The sequence below is a fragment of the Cryptomeria japonica genome, chromosome 6 (assembly GCF_030272615.1).
Source record: "Cryptomeria japonica chromosome 6, Sugi_1.0, whole genome shotgun sequence".
NCBI classification, from domain to species: Eukaryota; Viridiplantae; Streptophyta; class Pinopsida; order Cupressales; family Cupressaceae; genus Cryptomeria; species Cryptomeria japonica.
The window spans coordinates 28,664,342-28,685,905 of NC_081410.1; positions in this window are offsets into that span (position 1 = coordinate 28,664,342).

Here is a 21,564-nt window from a genome sequence, read left to right on the forward strand (position 1 = left end):
AAATGCCAGATTGTCTCTCGCCTTGACAGATTTCTAATTTCCCTAAACCTACGTTTGAGCAACTTTTCCTTTTCTTCTGAGATTCTTACCTCCTCAGATTCTGACCATTTCCCAATTTTGCTCAATTTTGATAAATTGGATCATGTTCCCTCGGTTAGACCTTCTTTTAAGTTTGAGAAAATATGGTTCCCTCATCCTCATTTTCTTTCTTTATTAAAACAATGGTGGATAAGTGCTTCGTTTTGTGAAGGTACTAAGATGTTCCAATTTTATTCCAAACTGAAATTTGTGAAATCTCAAATTATGGCTTAGAATAAATTGGTCTTTAAGAATATTTTTCATGAAAAAGAGGCAGTTGCCAATGATTTGAAGGTTGTTAATGAGGAGATTATTCGACATGGCACTAATTCCTCCACTAATGATGCTCAAAAGAAATTGCAAGCTTACTAGGAGATCCTTTGCTCCCAGGTTGAAATCTATTGGCAGCAAAAGTCTCGTGAGGTTTGCCTTAAAGAAGGTGATGGGAATACTACCTTCTTTCAAGTTGTAGCCAAGCTTAAAAGAGTTGCTTCTACAATTTTTAGTATTAAGGATTCTAAGTCTAGTTATGTCCTTAATTCAGATCAGCAGATTAGAGAGGAGGGGGTGTCTTTTTTTAAGGAATTGTTATCTCCTTATTTTTCTTCTTCCTCTATGGATCATCATGTGGATTTTCTTTTAGATTCTATCCCCTCCCTTGTTTCTCATGAGGATAATGAATTTCTTATAAGGCCTTTTTCTTTAGATGAGCTTCATTCTGTTGTTTTTTCCATGGCCCCTAACAAAGCTCCACGTCTTGATGGGTTTACTATCTTGTTCTTTTAGAAATGTTGGGATTTTATTTGTTTTGACTTATTAATGGCTTTGGAAGAGTCTAGGAGGGGTGGGTATATCCTTAAAAAATTTAACATCACTTATATTGCCCTTATCCCGAAATCTAAGAATCCCCAAACTTTTGCTGAATTTAGACCCATTTCTTTGTGCAACTCTATTTACAAAATCTTCACCAAGGCTATTTATTTAAGACTTAAAATTCTCCTTCCTCATATCATCTCTCCTCAACAAGGAGGTTTTGTTCCAGGTCAGGAAACTCATGAGGGAGAAATTGTTTCTCATGAAACTTTACATTACATAAATTCGTCCAATATCCCAGCTTTTGTGGTCAAACTTGATATGATGAAGGCTTATGATAAAGTTTGTTGGGCTTTTTTGCTCAAAGTTTTGAGAAAATTTGGTTTCTTTGAAAGCTGGTGTAAATGGATCAAGAGTTGTATTTCTACTACTTCATTTTCTATCATCATTAATGGAGCTCCCTCTAGATACTTTTCTTCAACCCAGGGTGTTAGACAAGGAGATCCTCTATCTCCTTTCTTATTTATCATTATGGCAGAAGCTTTTAGTCAATTGGTTATTAAGAAAAGGGATCTGGGCTTTTGGCAAGGGGTATTAATTCCTAACTCTGATATTTCAGTCACTCATAACCTTTTTGCCGATGATACACTTTTATTTGGGTCTTCTTCTATTCAAGAGGCTACTCATATTAAATTTATTCTGCATACTTATACTATTGGATCTGGCCAACAGATTAACCCCCATAAATCCAAGAACTTCATTTTTAATACTCCTCAGTTGGTGGCTAATAGACTTGTGAATATCTTAGGTTTCCTAGTAGACTCTCTTCCTTCTACCTATTTGGGGATTCCTTTCTTTATGGGATTTGCTAAGTCTTCTTTTTGGAATTTGGTTATTGAGAGACTTAAATCTCGTATTTCTACTTGGAAGGCTAGGTGGTTGTCTCTTTCAGGTAGGATACTTCTCATTAAAATAGTCCTATCTGCCATTCCCAATTACTATATCTCAGTTCTTCAAGCTCCCAGATCAGTCATCTCCCAAATTGAAAATATTATTCAATCTTTTCTTTGGAAAAATAACATGACAAAAGATAAAAAGATTCCCACTAATTTCTTTGACCAAGATGTCTCTTTCCAAGCAAGTTGGTGGTACTAGGATTGAGGACTTATCTAAAAGAAATAGGGCTTTTGGGGGCAAACTAGTTTGGTCTATGTATACTAAGCCCCAATCTTTGTGGTGCCAAATTATGTAGGCTAAGTATTTGGATTCCCAGAATCCTGCTAGGATCTTCACAATTTCTAATCCTCCACAGGGGTCTGCTATTTGGAACTTTATGATCTCATGTAGGGAAGTGGTCTCTAATTTTCTCTCCTGGCAGGTCCATTCAAGAGAGGATATTCTTTTTTAGAAAGACTCCTGGAATGGCTTTCCCCCTCTTTTGCAGCATGATTCTCTTGCTTCTATTTCAGTTGTTCTTTCTCAATCATGGTGAGTTAGATTGGTTGATTATGTAGATAGTGTTGATCTATTTTCTCACAAGGTCTCATGGAAGGATCCCTCTACTCTGCCATTATCCTTGCAGGAAATTCAAATTTTTAAATCAATTTTGCAAGACCGAGTGGCTTTCCTTTCTAACATCAAATATCAACTTATTTGGTGCCCTTCTAAATCGGGAAACTACTCTGTTAAAGAAGGATATTTTGTTGTTCAACAAATGGCCAATCAAAATGCTCCTCATCGTGCCTTTTTGTTCTATTGGAATAATTTAGTATTACCTAAAGTTGGTGTTTTTTCCTGGCTCGCACTGCAAAATAGAATTTTGACTAGTGATCATTTAGTCAAATTTAATATTGCAGCCTCCTTTTATTGTGTCTTATGTGGTAAAGCTCTTGAAGATGTCAATCATCTTTTTCTTTATTGTGAGTTTGCGATTAGTTGTTGGCATTTTGTCCTCCAAAAGTTATCTCTTTCATTCCCTTTACCTTTATCTTTATGGGACATGTTTCAGTCTTGGCCATTTTGTATTCATCTTCTCTATTTGCTTGTTTGTGGTTTATAATTCCCTCTTCAGTCGTATGGGCCATTTGGTGGGAAAGAAACAATCGCATTTTAGATGTGACTCATTGGATTTATCGGTTGTTCTTGGGATTTTGGAAAGAAGTATTATTGAGCAAGTTAATGCTCATGTTCATAAATATTTTAATGTGAATTCAGAGTTCTCTTCTTGGGATAATTTTATGATATCTTCTTGGAAAAGTATCATTATTCCTATATCACTTGCCTTTCCAAGAATTTGGAAAATACTTGTAGACAGAAATTCGATAAAATGGCATCCTCCTGATGCCCCTTTTTGTAAATTGAATTTTGATGGATCCTCTCGTGGAAATCCTGGTGATTCAGGAATAGGGATAGTTTTTCGTGATCATTTGGGTTCTTTATTAGCATTAAAAGCTATGCCAATTTCTCCTAGCACAAATAATATGGCCGAGGCTTGTGCTCTTTTAGAAGGTCTTGTTATGGCTAAGGATTTGAATTTTAAATACCTTCATATTGAAGGTGATCCAGCTATTGTCATTAATGGTTGCAAGGCAAGAAAAGCTGATAATTGGCATTTCCGGTATATTCTTGAACAAATATGAACTCTTCTTGATACGTTTGAGCACCTCATCATCTCACATGTTTATCGTGAAGGTAATGCATTGGCTGATTGCCTCGCTAATATGGGTTGTGACAAAACTATTATTGATTCCTCTCGATTGGGGGGTGATTTGATGAGCTTCCCAAACCTATTAAGTATAGCCTGTAGAGAGTTGAGTATTTAATCTTTCTTATTATATGATTGCTCATTTATACGAGTTTATATTCTCTTCTCTTGGTGCGGTATTTCTTTTCATAATTCCATTTGGTTTTGATTTGAGGTACTTTGCTTTACTTCATCATCACTTGGCATTCATTAATGATGAGTTGGTTGTTATTGATGTTGTTCATGTGTTTGGTACTCTCTTCTGGTGCAAAATCTGGAGATATTTATTTTCACATTGGGAATTTGTCCTTCATATGCCATTTAAAGTTTGGCATAGCGTTGTTTTCATGATTATCTCTGTACGTCGCTTCTTTTGGTTTGTCATATTTTTTATGATATATCTCCTCTTTCTTTTCATTTATGCCATAAATTTTTTGGGCTTCATTTCTCTCTAGCATTTTTGCATTCTCCTCTTCTCCTTTGGCATTTGTCTATAATGGCAGACCGTAGATCTCATGTCGTTGGTGTCAGTCATGGTTTGGAACCTTGCATTTCTTGTAAATTCTTTGCGTTCTGTAGTATATATATATATATATATATATATATATTGCTTGTAGTTATTTTTTGGTGCAGGGGTTGTTGGCATTATGTGAACCGGTATGAGGACATAATGATATTGTATGTTGTCAATGGTGTCAATATGTGATATGAAGAGAGAACCGGCATATGTGAGAACAAGTATATATGCCAAAGTAAAGTGGTATATTTGTTCAAGGTGAACTAGCATGTAGTCATGGGAATCGGCACATGGAAGCATTGGATGACTACTGGTTGGTAGGTAGTTTCCACTTTAGGATTTCTGGTTGGAGTCTCTTAAGCCTATGTGACTCAATCGGTGATCTTTATGTGATGAAGTTAGCATGATAATGAAGAACAGATAGTGTTACCATGTAAGCCTTGTGCGCGTGAAGGATTTTGCATAAAGAAGAGTGTTCCTATCTAGCTCAGGAATGTGTTAAGTCTGTAAACGGTGATAACGTGTGATGGGTTATCAGCCACCATGAAATCAATGGAAAATGAACAATGGAGAATGTCTTGAGATTGGATCAAGACTATTGCATTCAATACAGTATGATCAACAGTCGGGATTGAACCGTTTGAATTCCTTAACCTATTAGGTTTAGGGTTTAGGGTTTATGCTTCCGACCTAACTATTTTCTTTAAGGTCGATGTTGTGATTCTTTCAGAGTTTTGTTGGCAAAAGTTGTGTGTGTGTGTATCTAAGAGAAGAGATACGTGATTCTTGCTAGACCAGAGGAGAGAAGTCATATCTGCAAAGTGTAAGTGCAGAGCTTAAGTAGATCTGCATTGGCATTGAGTGCTATTATCAGGTCATTGATATACCTGTTGATCTTTAACTACTTCAATAGATGTGAAATCCCCTAACAGGGTAGCCTTAACCGGCTTGTTGAAAATCCTCTAACAAGGTAACTCAAAGCTATTGAGTCATTGATATCCTTTAGCTATTGAGTTCTTGAAATCCTCTAACAAGGTACCCTTAACAGGGTTTAACCCTTAACCGGGTATTGTAGTCATCCCTTAACCGAGTGATCCCTAATAGGATTAGTTCCTAACAGAACCTATTGTATCTGTCTTTAATCGGACAAGGCTCCTAATAGAGCAGACTTCCAAAGAGTTCAAAAACAAGCTTGTGGGTATTGATCCCCACCGTGGTTTTTCCCAGTTGGGTTTCCACGTGAAAAATATGTGTCATGTGTGATGTTATGATTGTTTTCTGATTAAGTGGTGATGCATGTTGATCTTGTTGTAATATGTACATCTTTGATGGTAGATTGCTTGTTCATACATTAGAGTGAAATGGGAATGAAGAGTTAGCTTATATGAGAAGATAAGTGTCAATCGGTCTTTGCTCGTCTTAGTTACACTGGGTTCTGCCGGTTGAACTCTGTTGAAGGACCGGTGCTATTGTTTGTCTGTCAGTGCATAAGTGTTAGTTGACAAACCAGTTTAAGGTTGAGTTTTTTCCTGTACTGATTCACCCCTCCCCCCCCCTCTCAGTACCGGTTTGGTACTATTCGTTCATCATTAAGTTATCAATTGGTATCAGAGTGTCCTCCAGGTCCTTTGTGTTATAAACTTAACCGCTTGAGGGAAAGATCATGTTGTAATGATTAAGAGGGAAGGTCCAAAGTTTAACAAGGAAAATTTCAGTATATGGAAAGATAGGATGAAGATATTCATCAGAAGCATGGGTGCTCAACACTAGAGCTATGTTGAGAATGTCTATGTTGCCCCTACCGATACTCTTGCCGATGACCAAAAGAGAGAGATATAAGAAAATGGGCAAGTCATGGAAGCCCTTATTAGTAGTCTATCTGACATTGAGTTTATTGATGTTTAGGACAAGGTAAATCCAAAAGAGGTATGGGATGCTCTTGAAAATATCTATGGCAATGATGAACATGTAAAACAGGCTAAGGAAGAAAGCCTGAGAGGGAAGTTTGAAGATATGTAGATAGTTGAAGGTGAGACCATTCAACAGTATGGAATAAGAATCAAAATCATTATTGGAGATATCAAGAGTGCAGGTGGTAAAATAGAAGACTCCACTATGGTAAGCAAAGTCTTGAGATCCCTATTGTCGGTCTATGCAATAAGGGTTGCCGCTATTCAGGAGCTGAGATCAATAGACAAGACTAAGGTATCCTTGGACTCCATCATAGCAAAGTTGACAGCCTATGAGCTAAATAGTTTTGATGGTAGTGTTCAAAAGACTGAATCAGCTTTTAAAGCTTCTGTTATTCCATCCAGAAAAGGAAAAGAAGCTAGAACCAGTGGTGAACCAAGACAGAGCAGAGAAATGGATGATGAGGAGATTTTGATGGCATTTGAAGCTCTCCTTGCCAGGAAGCTTCCTAAAGGAACCGGTAAATACAAAGGTAAGCTACCTTTGAAATGATTTTCTTGTAACCGGATAGGACATATTGCTATAAACTATCCTAATGGTGATAACAAGGAAAAACTGGAAAGGTTCAGGAAATTCAAAGGAGGAAACTGGAGAAATTGTTTTGTGGCAGTTGATGAAGGTGTCACAGATGAAGAATCGGAGGATGAAGAAAATGAAGATATTGTGTTTGTGGTTGTCAAGGAAGAAGTGTTAGACAAGAAGGCTCTTGTCTCCCAGTTTGATAATTCCAATGAGTGGATCATTGACAGTGGTTGTTCTCACCATATGACTGGTGACCGGAGCAAGTTTCTATCCTTGGAGGAGTATGATGGTGGTGTGGTTCATTTTGGCAATGATGCACCATGCATGGTCAAATACAGAGGGTCCATCTCTCTGAATGGAAAGAGTAGTGCTGACAATGCGTACTGGGTTGATGGTCTCAAACACAACCTTCTGAGTGTTGCCCAGCTGAATAACAATGGCCTCACTCTGGAATTCAAGAATGGAGTTTGCAAAATCAAAGGAAAAGATGGTGAATTGGTGGCCACCGACATGCAGACCAAAGGTAACCTATTTCATCTGAATGCAAATATAAGTACATGTCTTATGGCTAAGTTTGATGATAGTTGGATATGGCATAGGAGACTTTGCCATGTAAACTTTGATAACATTGTAAAGGCTAGTAAGATCAAGGCAGTTAGAGGGTTGCCGGTGCTAAGAAAACTGGATAATACCTTGTGCAGAGAGTGTCAATTGGGGAAAATGTCTTCCTCAACCTTTAAAGGTAAAACTTTCACTGTTGACAACTTGCTTGATCTTGTGCATACTAATTTGTGTGGTCCTATGAAAACTAGGAGTGTGCAGGGTGATAGGTACTTCATGATTCTCACTGATGATTGCTCAAGAATGATGTGGGTCACATTCTTGAAAGACAAGTATGAAGCCTTTGTAAAGTTTAAAGCTTTCAAAGCATTAGTGGAGAAGGAAAGTGGTAAAAGGATCAAGTACCTGAGAACTGATCAAGGAGGGGAATTCACTTCTGATGAATTCAATAAGTACTGTGAAGAACATGGCATCAAGAGGCAATTATCTGCCCCCCGGACTCCACAGCAGAATGGCCTAGCAGAGAGGAATAACCGAACTGTGGTTGAAGTAGCTAGAACCATGTTGATTCAAGGAAAGGTAGCTCACACCTTTTGGAGAGAAGTGGTGAGCACTGCAGTCTACACAATGAACCGGGTACTCATCAAGAAAGGTAAGGATAAAACTCCTTATGAGTATTGGACCAGTAAGACACCTATGGTTAGCTACTTTAGGGTATTTGGTAGCAAATGTTACATCAAGAGGAGTGAACATCAGGGCAAGTTTGAAGCTAAATGTGATGAGGGAATATTCCTAGGATATTCCACCAAGAGTAAAGCTCTCAAGTGTTTCAACAATAGGACTCAGAGAATTATGGAAAGTATCAATGTGAGAATTGATGAAACCTCTGAGAAACTGGAAGAAACAGGCAATGAGCAAGCTATAAATGAACCGATTACAACCTTCTGGGACCCGGTTGTCAGTCAACCAAGTACCAGTAACATTTTTCCTGAATTGGTGAATGTTGATACTCATGAAGATGAGGATGAAGAGGAAAAGCAAGAAGAACCAGTCAAGACTATTCCTTGGTATGTCAAGCTGAATCATGATCCTAAGCAGATCATAGGAGATAAGGATGCAGGAATCCTTACAAGAAGAAAGATCAGAGAAAACTCATGTTTGATCTCATAATTTGAGCCTAAGTCATTCCAAGAGGCTCATAAAGATGAAGACTGGATCAAGGCAATGGAAGAGGAACTTGACTAGATAGAGAAAAATGGCACATGGTCCTTGGTACCCAGACCGGAACATAAAAATGTCATTGGCACCAAATGGGTGTTCAGAAACAAGCTAAATGAGGATGGCACAGTGATTAGAAATAAAGCCAGACTAGTGTGCAAAGGATATGCCCAAGAAGAAGGAGAAGACTATGGTGAAACCTTTGCTCCTGTAGCCAGATTGGAAGGAGTTTGTATGCTTCTAGCATATGCAGCCTTTAAAGGCTTCAAAGTATATCAAATGGATGTAAAATCTACATTTCTAAATGGTGTACTTGAAGAGGAGGTGTATATAGAGCAACCAGATGGGTTTTCCCTATCTGAAGATAGTGACATGGTGTGTAGGCTACATAAAGCCTTATATGGTCTAAAGTAGGCACCTAAAGCATGGTATGAACGCCTACATTCCCATCTTGTGAAGATTGGATTTGAGAGAACAAGTGAAGATAGAAATATCTACTTGAAGTCTGAAGGAGATCAGATCCTGATCTGTGAGGTATTTGTTGATGACATTATCTTTGGTGGAGATGACATGATGAGTCATGAGTTTGCAGATGAGATGAAGAAAGAGTTTGAGATGTCACTCATAAGGGAGATTAAGTTCTTCATTGGACTGCAAATCCAGCAGATGAGAGATGGAATTTTTATCACTTAGTCCAAGTATGTCAAAGAGGTGTTGAAGACCTTTGGCATGGAAGATAGCAAACTAGTTGGTACATCGATGGTGACCGGTTGTAAACTATCCAAAGAGGATGACTTAGCATTGGTTGATGAGAAGGAATACCGATCAATGATTGGTAAATTGCATTATGTAGTGCATAGTAGATCGGATATTGCACATACAGTTGGCATTACTGCAAGGTTCCAAAAAAGTCCAAGGGAATCCCACTTGGTTGCGTTCAAGCGGATTCTTAGGTATCTGAAGGGAACTGTTGACTATGGATTATGGTATCCATATAGCAAGGATTTCAACTTGAAAGTGTTCACAGATGCTGATTGGGCTGGTAATGTAGATGACCGGAAGAGCACAACCGGTGGTGCATTCTTCCTTGGTGGCAGACTGGTTTCCTGGATGAGTAAGAAGTAGAGTTGTATCTCTTAGTCTAAAGCCAAAGCAGAGTATGTTGCAACTTTCATGAACTGCACTGAGACAATTTGGATGAAGCATGTATTGAATGGCTTCAAAATTCCTGTATCTGAACTGATAAGCATATTTTGTGACAATACTAGTGCAATTAATATCTCCAAGAATTCGGTTTTACATTCTAGAACCAAGCACTTTGAGCTTAAGTATCATTTCTTAAGGGAAAAGGTTCAGAACAAAGAGATTACACTAGAGCATGTTTCCAATAAGAAGTAGTTAGCAGACATATTCACCAAGTCTCTCCCAAAGACTACATTTACATACTTAAGAGGTGAATTAGGGGTACTACCCCTTCAGGAGGTGAACTAAAAGCATATGCTCCACATCAGTCAGGTATTGCACAGTCATTTTTTTTTTATTGATGTGTTGAAGGATGCTACTCCTTAGGGGGAGCAGCATAATGGAACAGGGATGTTTGTGCCTCCACTTTGGCATTATTGTCAAAGGGAGAGAAGAAGTGTGCGGAGAAGATGGAGAAGATATCTGCAAAGATTGGGGAGAAGATGAGTTTGCAGAAAGACATCTTTGTATATTGCCATCAATGCCAAAGGGGGAGATTGTTGGCATTATGTGAACCGGTATGAGGACATAATGATATTGTATATTGTCATTGATGTCAATATGTGATATGAAGAGAGAACCGGCATATGTGAGAACCGGTATATATACCAAAGTAAAGCAGTATATTTGTTCAAGGTAAACCGGCATGTAGTCATGGGAACCGGCACATGGAAGCATTGGATGACTACCGGTTGGTAGGTAGTTTCCACTTCAGGATTTTTGGTTGGAGTATCTTAAACCTATGTGACTCAATCGGTGATCTTTATGTGATGAAGTTAGCATGATAACGAAGAAAAGATAGTGTTGCCACGTAAGCCTTGTGCGCGTGAAGGATTTTGCATAAAGAAGAGTATTCCTATCTAGCTTGGGAATGTGCGAAGTCTATAAATGGTGATAACATGTGGTGGGTTATCAGCCGCCATGAAATCGGTGGAAAATGAATGATGGAGAATGTCTTGAGATTGGATCAAGACTGTTGCATTCAATACAGTATGATCAATGGTTAGGATTGAACCGTTTGAATTCCTTAACCTATTAGGTTTAGGGTTTATGCTTCCGACCTAACTATTTTCTATAAGGTCGATGTTGTGATTCTTTTAGAGTTTTGTTGGCAAAAGTTGTGTGTGTGTATCTAAGAGAAGAGATACGTGGTTCTTGCCAGACCAGAGGAGAGAAGTCATATCTACAGAGTGTAAGTACAGAAGGTGAAGAGGAGCTTAAGCGGATCCGCATTGGCATTGAGTGTTATTATCAGGTCATTGATATACCTATTGATCTTTAACTACTTCAACAGATGTGAAATCCCCTAACAGGGTAGCCTTAACCAGCTTGTTGAAAATCCTCTAACAAGGTAACTCGAAGCTACTGAGTCATTGGTATCCTTTAGCTATTGAGTTCTTGAAATCCTCTAACAAGGTACCCTTAACAAGGTTTAACCCTTAATTGGGTATTGTAGCCATCCCTTAACCAGGTGATCCCTAATAGGATCAGTTCCTAATAGAACCTATTGTATCTTTCTTTAACCAGACAAGGCTCCTAACAGAGCGGACTTCCAAAGAGTTCAAAAACAAGCTTGTGGGTATTCATCCCCATCGTGGTTTTTCCCAATTGGGTTTTCACGTGAAAAATATGTGTGTCATGTGTGATGTTATGATTGTTTTTTGATTAAGTGGTGATGCATGTTGATCTTGCTATAATATGTACATCTTTGATGGTAGATTGTCTGTTCATACATTAGAGTGAAATGGGAATGAAGAGTTAGATTATATGAGAAGATAAGTGTCAACCGGTCTTTGCTCATCTTAGTTACACTGGGTTCTGTCGGTTGAACTCTGTTGAAGGACTAGTGTTGTTGTTTGTTTGTCAGTGCATAAGTGTTAGTTGACAAACTGGTTTAAGGTTGAGTTTTTGCCTATACTGATTCATGGCCCCCCTCTCAGTATCGGTTTGGTACTACTCATTCATCATTAAGTTATCAGGGGCATGTCAATTTTGGTTGCAAGAGTTCTTTATTGCAAGGCCTTCAAGATATCCCAGGAACTTATTTTGTAAATAAGCTTGCATGCTCCTATTCTGTAAAATGAGCTTGCATGCTCCTATTTGTAAATGAGCATGCATGCTCCTTTGTTGATCTCTATTTTGTAACTAGCTCCGGCTAGAGGATTGTTCACTACTTCTCTTCTATAGTCATGTTGATGAGCAATGACCAAATTTTTTCTTGCTGGTTCTTTTCTCTAGGAGCTCAGTTCGAACCAATTTTTAAATATATTGTATAAAATATATCAAGTGGCATTGCCATATTACCAAAAAAAAAAAAAAAATTTGAGCTTGTGGGTTGTTTAAATTTTCAATTTACCATTTTTAAGTGGCTTCAAATTCAAATTTTCAATCTTGGATCAAATTTAAATTTTAAAATTAAGAGGTTAATTAAAAAGACCCTAATTTTTAAATTTAAATTAATCTTGTCCATTTCTCAACTTTTCAATTTCCAAATTTCAATCCTAGGTCTAACTTTAAATTTTAAAATTAAGAGGCTCTTGATGAATAATGATGAACAAATGATACCCTAACTGGTACTGAGAGGGGGGGTGAATCAGTACAGACAAAAACTTCTCAACAACTTATCAACTTAAAACAATGATAATCGGTTGTCTTCATTACTAAACTTGACCATGGCAATACCGGTTAAACACAATAAGACTTAAGACATCTAAACCAGTAAAACTGAATACTTCAAATATCATTCAACACTTGATAACTACTTCCCCAATATACATATGCATGTATTGTATCAGTAATACCATAACTATTAGCTTTGCATGCACATTCACCTAAACAAAGAATACTCAATCATCACATGAAAAATGCACAACTCATGACACACAGTTTTTTCACGTGGAAACCCAAAATGGAAAAACCACAATGGGGATGAATACCCATAAGCTTTTTTTTGAACTCTTTTGAAGCTCGCTCTGTTAGGAGCCTAGTCCAGTTAAAGACTTTACAATAAGGTTCTGCTCGGAACCGATCCTATTAAAGATCACCCGGTTAAGGGATGGCTATATAACCTGTTAAAGGTTACCTTGCTAGAGTATTTGAAGAGCTCAATGATCTTGAGTCACCTGGTTAGAGGATTTATAATAAGCCTATTAAAGCTACCCGGCAAAGGGATTTTCCTACTGTTGAAATGGTTAGAAGACAACAAGTAAAGCTTTGATCTGATAACAGTATGACATGCTAAGGGAGATCCTTTTCAGTTCCTCTACTTTGCAATCATACTGCAGTTTTCTACTCACTGGTCTGGCAAGTATCTCATCACTCGGATACAAAAACAACATTTTCCAACACTTACAATAACAAACATCATCGACCTTATAGACAACAATTTGGTCGGTAGCATAGACCTTAAACCCTAATCAATTTAGGTTTACAATTACAAGCGGTCCAATCCTGACCATTCAAACACTTTGCATAGAGTAAAACAATCTCAAATAGATCATGTCATTCTGCATCGTCCATTCTTCACTGCAGATAGAAATTAGTAACCCATCACACTCTTTTCACATACCGCTAAGAAGAATGTTCATTTCCGAGGTAGACATTTAATGCAATCGATCTTCATATGTAAGATCCTCAAGGAAATCCTTCACGTGCACAAAACTGATGTGGCATCTCGATCTCATCCTTATTTCTTAGCTAACTCATCACAGAGTGTCACTGGTTGCATCACACAAGCTAGATTGCCAAACTGAAAACCCTAGAGCTAAGACTACCAACAAATAGTCACACTTAGTGAAACCCTAACACCGGTTCACTACATCTCTTCATACCAGTTCTCCAACTTGAACATCAATAAAAACTTCTTCCAATCTTCATACTGGTTCACCTATACTTATTGACATCAATGATAGCATATATTATCATCATACCAATTTCTCGTATGCCAACAATCTCCCCCTTTGGCATTGATGACAATACTTAGTGTAGCATTGCAACTATAACATATATTTTCATCATCAGATATCTTCTCCCATATCATACATTATCAAATATCTTCTCCCCCTTTGACAGCAATGCCAAAGTGGAGGCACAAGCTTCCATTCTCCACTATGTTTCTCCCCCTGTGGAGTAGCATCCTTCAACACATCAACCTTACAAGATTTGTCACTGTAGTACCTGATTGATGTGGAGCACAAAACTTTAGTTTACTTTATGAAGGGGCAGAACCCCTAATTCACCTCTCAAATAGGTAAATGTAGTCTTTGGTAAGGGCTTAGTGAATATGTCTACTAGCTGCTCCTTACTGGAAACATGTTGTAATACAACCTCTTTGTTTTAAATCTTTTCTCTCAAGAAATGATACTTGAGCTCAATGTGCTTAGTTCTAGCATGCAATACCGGATTCTTGGAAATATTAATTGCACTTGTGTTGTCACAAAATATACTCACTGATTCAGATATAGGTACTTTGAAACCATCCAATACGAGTTTCATCTAGATTGCTTGAGTGCAGTTCATAAATGCTACCACATACTCTGCTTCAGCTGTAGACTGAGAAGTACAGCTTTGCTTCTTACTCATCCATGAGACTAGTCTTCCATCAAGAAAGGACGCTCCACCATTTTCTCTCTTTCGGTCATCCACATTACCTCCCCAATCTACATCGGTATATACTTTGAGATTAAAATCACCATTGTATGGATACCACAATCCATAATCAACTATTCCTTTCAGGTATCTAAGAATCTTATTGACTGCTACCAAGTGGGATTCTCTTGGACTCTTCTGAAAATGAGCTACTATGCCCACTGCATGAGCAATGTCCAGTCTATTGTGCACCATATAGTTCATCCTACCTATCATTGACCGATACTCCTTCTCATTCACCAATACCGAATCATCTTCCTTAGTCAATTTGCATCTGGTCACCATCGATGTACCAACTGGTTTGCATTCCTCCATGCCAAAGGTCTTCAATACCTCTTTGACATACTTAGACTGGGTAATAAAGATACCCTCTTTCATTTTCTGAATCTATAAACCAATGAAGAACTTTATCTCTCCAATCAGAGACATTTCAAACTCTTTCTTCATTTCATCTGCAAATGCATGGCTCATTTCATCATCTCCTCCAAAGATTGTGTCATCTACAAACACTTCACAGATCAGAATCTGATCACCTTCAGATTTCAGGTAGATGTTGTTATCCTCACTTGTTCTCTGAAATCCTATTTTCACAAGATGAAAGTGTAATTGTTCATACCATTCCCTTGGTGCTTGTTTCAATCCATACAGGGCCTTTTTGTAATCTACACACCATGTTACTATCTTCTGATAAGGAAAACCCATCTGGTTGCTCAATATACACTTCCTCTTCTAGGATTTCATTCAAGAACGCAGACTTCACATCCATCTGGTATACCTTGAATCCCTTAAATGCTGCAAATGCAAGTAGCATTCGAACACCTTCTAGTCTAGCCACTGGGGCAAAGGTTTCTCCGTAGTCTTCTCCTTCATGTGCATATCCCTTGCATACAAGTCTTGCCTTGTTCCTTACAATTGTGCCTTCTTCATTCAGCTTATTCCTGAAGACCCATTTGGTACCTATGGCATTCTTGTGTTCTGGTCTAGGTACCAAAGACCATGTTGCATTCTTTTCTATCTGATCTAGCTCCTCTTTTATTGCCTTAATCCAATCTTCATCTGTAAGTGCCTCTCTAGTAGTCTTAGGCTCGGATTCAGAAATCATGCAATAGTTTTCTTTCACCTTTCTTCTTGTGAGTATCCCTGCATCTTTATCTCCTATGATCTGCTTCGGATCATGATGTAGTTTCACATATCTAAGAATGACTCTAGATGGTTCTTCTTGCTTTTCCTTGTCTTCTTCTTCTCTATCTTCTTCTTCACTTACTGCAACTTCTACCGGTATAGGAACACTTAGGTCTTTGCTTGTTTCTTTCTTAACTAGTTCCCATAAGCTTACACCCAGTTCATCTTCCACTTGCTTGTTGCAGGTTTCCTCAGGTTTCTCAGGGAATTCATCAAACCTAACATTGATACTCTCAAAAAAATTTTGAGTCCTATTGTTGTAGCACTTGAGAGCTTTGCTCTTAGTGGAATATCCTAGAAATATTCCTTCATCACTTTTAGCATCAAACTTTTTCAGATGCTCACCTCTCTTGATATAACACTTACTGCCAAATACTTTAAAGTAACTCACAGTGGGAGTATTCTCAATCCAATACTCATAAGGGGTTTTAACTTTACCTTTCTTGATGAGTACCCGATTTATATTATAGACTGCAGTGCTCATTACTTCTTTACAAAAAGTGTGAGCAACCTTTCATTAGATCAGCATTGTTCTAGTCGCTTCAACTATAGTCTTGTTATTCCTTTCTGCTATGTCATTCTATTGTGGTGTCCTTGGGGTAGACAACTACCTCTTGATACCATTATCTTCACAGTACTTGTTGAATTCATCGAAAGTGAATTAACCTCTTTGATCAATTCTTAGGCATTTTATCTTTTGACCACTTTCCTTCTCTACTAATGCTCTAAAGGATTTGAACTTTCCAAACTCCTCAGACTTGTCTTTCAAGAATGTGACCCACATCATTCTTGAGCAGTCATCAGTAAGAATCATGAAATACCTATATCCCTGAATACTTCTAGTTTTCATTGGACCACACATATTGGTATGCACAAGATCAAGTAAGTTCTCTGCTGAAAAAGACTTACCTTTGAAAGTTGAGGAAGACATCTTCCCAAGTTGACATTCTCTGCACAAAGAATTCTCTGATTTGTTCAACAAAGGCAATCCTCTTATTGCCTTGATCTTACTGGCTTTTACAATATTATCAAAATTCATATGACAAAGTCTCCTATGCCATATCCAACTGTCATCAAACTTTGCCATTATACACTGACTAATCTTGGCATTCAACTGAAATAAGTTACCTCTGGTCTGCTTACCGGTGGCAATAAGTTCACCACTCTTTCCAATTATATTGCAGACTCCACCTTTGAACTCCAGAGTGAGTCCTTTGTCATTTAGCTGAGCAACACTCAAAAGGTTATGCTTAAGACCTTCTACCCAATAGACATCATTTGCACTGCTCTTTCCATTTAGTGAGATGGATCATTTACCTTTTACCAAGCATGGTGCATCGTTGCCAAACCTGACAACACTGCCATCATATTCTTCTAGAGAGAGAAACTTTCTTCGGTCACCAGTCATGTGGTGAGAACACCCGCTATCAATAATCAATGCATTAGAGTTGTCAATGCGAGAGACAAGGGCTTTCTTGTCAGACACTTCTTCCTTTACAACTAAAAACACTATGTCTTCATTCTCTTCATCCTCGGATTCTTCATCAGTAACACCTTCATCAACTGCAACAAGACAATTTCTTCTACTTCCTCCTTTATACTTTCTAAACCTCTCTGGTTTATCCTTATTGTCATTGTTAGGACAGTTAATAGCTGTATGTCCTATCTTATTGCAGGAAAAACATTTTAAAGGAATCTTACCTCTGTATTTTTCGGTGCCTTTTGGAAGTCTCTTGGCAAGAAGAGCTTCAAACTCCATCAGAATCTCTTCATCATCCATACCTCTGCTTTGCATGGATTCATAACTTGTACTTACTTCTTTTCCTTTTCTGGTTGGTGCAACAGATCCTCTAAAAGCTGACTCAGTCTTCTGAACACTGCCATCATAGCTATTCAACTCATATGTTGTCAACTTTGCAATGATAGAGTCTAAGGATACCTTGGTTTTGTTGATAGACCTTAGGTCCTGGACAGCAGCAACTCTGATTGCATAGACCGGTAATAATGATCTCAAAACATTACTAATGGTGGCATCATCAATTGTTCCACCTGTGCTATTGATGTCTCCAGCCATAGTCTTGATCCTTATGTCATATTGTTGAATGGTCTCTCCTTCAACCATCCTCATGTCTTCAAATTTTCCTCTAAGGCTTTCTTCCTTAGCCTGCTTGACATTCTCATCACCACCATAAATGGTTTCCAATGTGTCCCATACATCCTTAGGAGTTTCTTTATCTTGTACATCAATGAACTCAATATCCGACAAACAACTAATAAGGGCTTCCGTGACTTGACCATTTTCTTGAATTTTTCTTTTCTCTTCATCAATTAGAGTGCCAGTGGGGATTACATAGGCATTCTCAACATAGCTCCAGCGTTGAGCACCCAAATTCTTGATATAAATCTTCATTTTGTCCTTCCATATTTTAAAGTTATCTCTATTCAACTTAGGACCTTCCCTCTTCATCATTAAAGCAATATCTTTTACCTCAAGTGGTTAAGCTTATATCACCGAGGACCTAGAGTTGCTCTAATACCAATTGATGAATAACGATGAACAAATGATACCCTAACTAAACTGAGGGGGGGTGAATCAGTACAGACAAAAACTTCTCAACAACTTATCAAGTTAAAACAATGACAACCAATTGTCTTCATTACTGAACTTAACCATGGCAATACCGGTTAAACATAGTAAGACTTCAAACATCTAAACCAGTAAAACTAAATACTTCAAATACCATTCAACAATTGATAACTACTTCCCCAATAGACATATGCATGTGTTGTATCAGTAATACCATAACTATTAGGTTTGCATGCACATTCACCTAAACAAAGAATACTCAATCATCACATGAAAAATGCACAACTCATGACACACAGATTTTTCACGTGGAAACCCAAAAGGGAAAAACCATGGTGGGGATGAATACCCACAAGCTTGTTTTTGAACTCCTTTGAAGCTCGCTATGTTAGGAGCCTAGTTCGGTTAAAGACTTTACAATAAGGTTCTGCTAGGAACTGATCCTGTTAAAGATCACTTGGTTAAGGGATGGCTATATACCCTGCTAAAGGTTGAAACCCTATTAAAGGTTACCTTGCTAGAGGATTTGAAGAACTCAATGATCTTGAGTCACCTAGTTAGAGGATGTACAATAAGCCTGTTAAAGCTACCCGGCAAAGGGATTTTCCTACTGTTGAAATGGTTAGAAGACAACAGGTAAAGCTCTGATCTGATAACAGCACTACATGCTAAGGCAGATCCTTTTCAGTTCCTCTACTCTGCAATCACACTTTGCAGTTTTCCACTCAATGGTCTAGCAAGTATCTCATCACTTGGATACAAACACAACATTTGCCAACACTTACATTAACAAACATCATCAACCTTATAGACAACAATTAGGTCGGTAGCATAAACCCTAAACCCTAATCAATTTAGGTTTACAATTACAAGTGGTCCAATCCTGATCGTTCAAACACTTTGCATAATATAAAACAATCTCAAACAGATCACAAGTCATTCTGCATCGTCCATTCTTCACCGCACATAGAAATTAGTAACCCATCACACTCTCTTCACATACCACTAAGAAGAATGTTCATTCCAGAGGTAGACATTTGATGCAATCGATCTTCATATGCAAGATCCTCAAGGAAATCCTTCACGTGCACAAAATTGATGTGGCATCTCGATCTCATCCTTATTTCTTAGCTAACTCATCACAGAGTGTCATCGGTCGCATTGCACAAGCTAGATTGCCAAACCAGAAACCCTAGAGCTGAGACTACCAACTGGTAGTCACACTTAGTGAAACCCTGACACCGGTTCACTACATCTCTTCATACCGGTTCTCTAAGTTGAACATCAATAACAACTTCTTTCAATCTTCATACCGGTTCACCTGTACTAATTGACATCAATGACAACATATATTATCATCATATCGGTTCATCATATGCCAACAGCTCTTTTTACAAAGCCCTAATTTTAAGTTTTCATTGGGTAAACTCAAATCTTCTAGTGGGTAATTTTAAATTTAAAGTTTATTTTTCCTAGGAGGTTGTATAATTTTTCAAAAATTGAATAATCATTTTTCTAAAATTTTGCATTGTTCAATTATTTTACGAATTCCAATTTCTAAACTTTCACATTTCACATTTTTCAAAATTTTCATCAATTTACATAAATTAAGTGATTTTATTTATAAAATCCTAATTTATTTCAATTCATTTGCTTGGACTCAAATTTCAATATTCATCATGCCAATTAATGGATTTGATTTATTTGCTATTTCACATATGATTACATTACTTTTTACGTGCATCTATTATAATCATGTGTTGGATAATGACTTCTTTCACTTCATGTTACTTCTTTTCATTCATATCACTTGAACATATTGCATTTTTTGGATTTCCAAGTTGATTCCTTTTCACAAATTAGATCTAAAAGATTTCATTTATCATGTGCATTGTGTTATGGTGATGTTTTTGGGCAAATGCATTTCATATGGAGATCACCTAAAAGCTTTTGTATATCCTAATCCTAGAGATGACATTGAAAAAACCTACTACTTGTACCTCTCCTAGGGTATCTAATGTGAATGAAGAGAGAGATACTATTGGGTGAGTTCACAATAATGGTTCCCACTTTCATCCATGAAGTAAAAATGTGATGGTGGGAAAAAAAAATCAAAGGGTGTTTGCTCGAACTAGGGGTGTTCGAATGAACTACCCTTTAGGGTTCACTCGAACCCCCCACTTCGCTTGAACCTCCTCTTTAAAGAAAACCCCCTTTAAAGGTTATTTTTGTTGATGTTTAATTATATTGGGGGGTTCATTCAAATACCCCTTCATTTGAAGGTATTTAGGGGGATTCATTCAAAATCCCCTTAGTACGAACCCCCTTCCTAGACATCTCTCCCCAAATTTTGAGAAATTCTGGCCTTGAAATCATCTGGTTCAAGGCTCAAATGAAAGAATCTTGACAACCCAAAAATATAGAATGGTAGTGCTCGAAGAAAGCTTTCCAATGACTATAATTTTATTACATTATGAATTTATTATGATCTTGTTTTTTAAATTTTACGAAATATTGGTTTTTCAACGAACATGAACTTCTCTTTTCAACGCATTGGGAAAAATAGGAAACTAGTTCAAAAAAATTATAAAAATATCTAGGCCCTCCATATTGGTGTCTTCTTTCTCACAAAAAAAAAGTTGAATTTCGATATATATAAAGCAAGTTATGTGTTCAAACGTACACCTATGTCTAAATTATAACTAGTCGGACTTCAAAACTTAATAAAATGAAAAATATTCAACATATAACTATCAAACCAACTTCATGCCCTGTATATTGATGTTACAAACCAAAAATTGAAATAATTGAGTTTTTATCATTTATAGAAAAAAAATTATGTGTTTCAAGAGGCACGTCACTCTTAAAAAATGTTGTTTGTTGTAAAAAACTACTTTTCGAGGGAGATGGAAAAAAAAAATTAAAAATCTTCAAAAAAAATTGAAAAAAATATATTTAGAATCTAAAGACAAAATGATACAAATCACTAATTTACATCTTCAAATTTTTAATAGTTTAAAATTTATAGTTGTCGAAAGGTGAAGATTATTTTTAAAATGTTCAACTTAGTGTCAAAGTTGGCAAAAAAGTGGGAACCGTTATTGTGAGTTCACCCTACTCCTATCAACAATATCTCTAATGGAGAGAAAGCATTGAAGAGCAGCATGGCCCCATCTTCTTCTCATGCACATACCCTTGCGCAAGGGGGGAAAGATCAAAATATCGGTGTTTCCATCCCTCTACATCCCCCTTATTCTCTTAGAGCCTATCTTAAACATAAAAACATTTGTAGATAAGATGATATCATGCATTTCATTCATGATCTCTCTCCCCACATAACATTAATAAAATATGAGGCCTTAGAGGATAAGGATCTTCCTTCTCAATCAACCAAAGAGGATATGCATGATGAAAGAAAGGAAAATCCTCCTCCACAAGATATTCCTTCTTCACCTACTCATCCTTTCATTCCTTCTAAACATC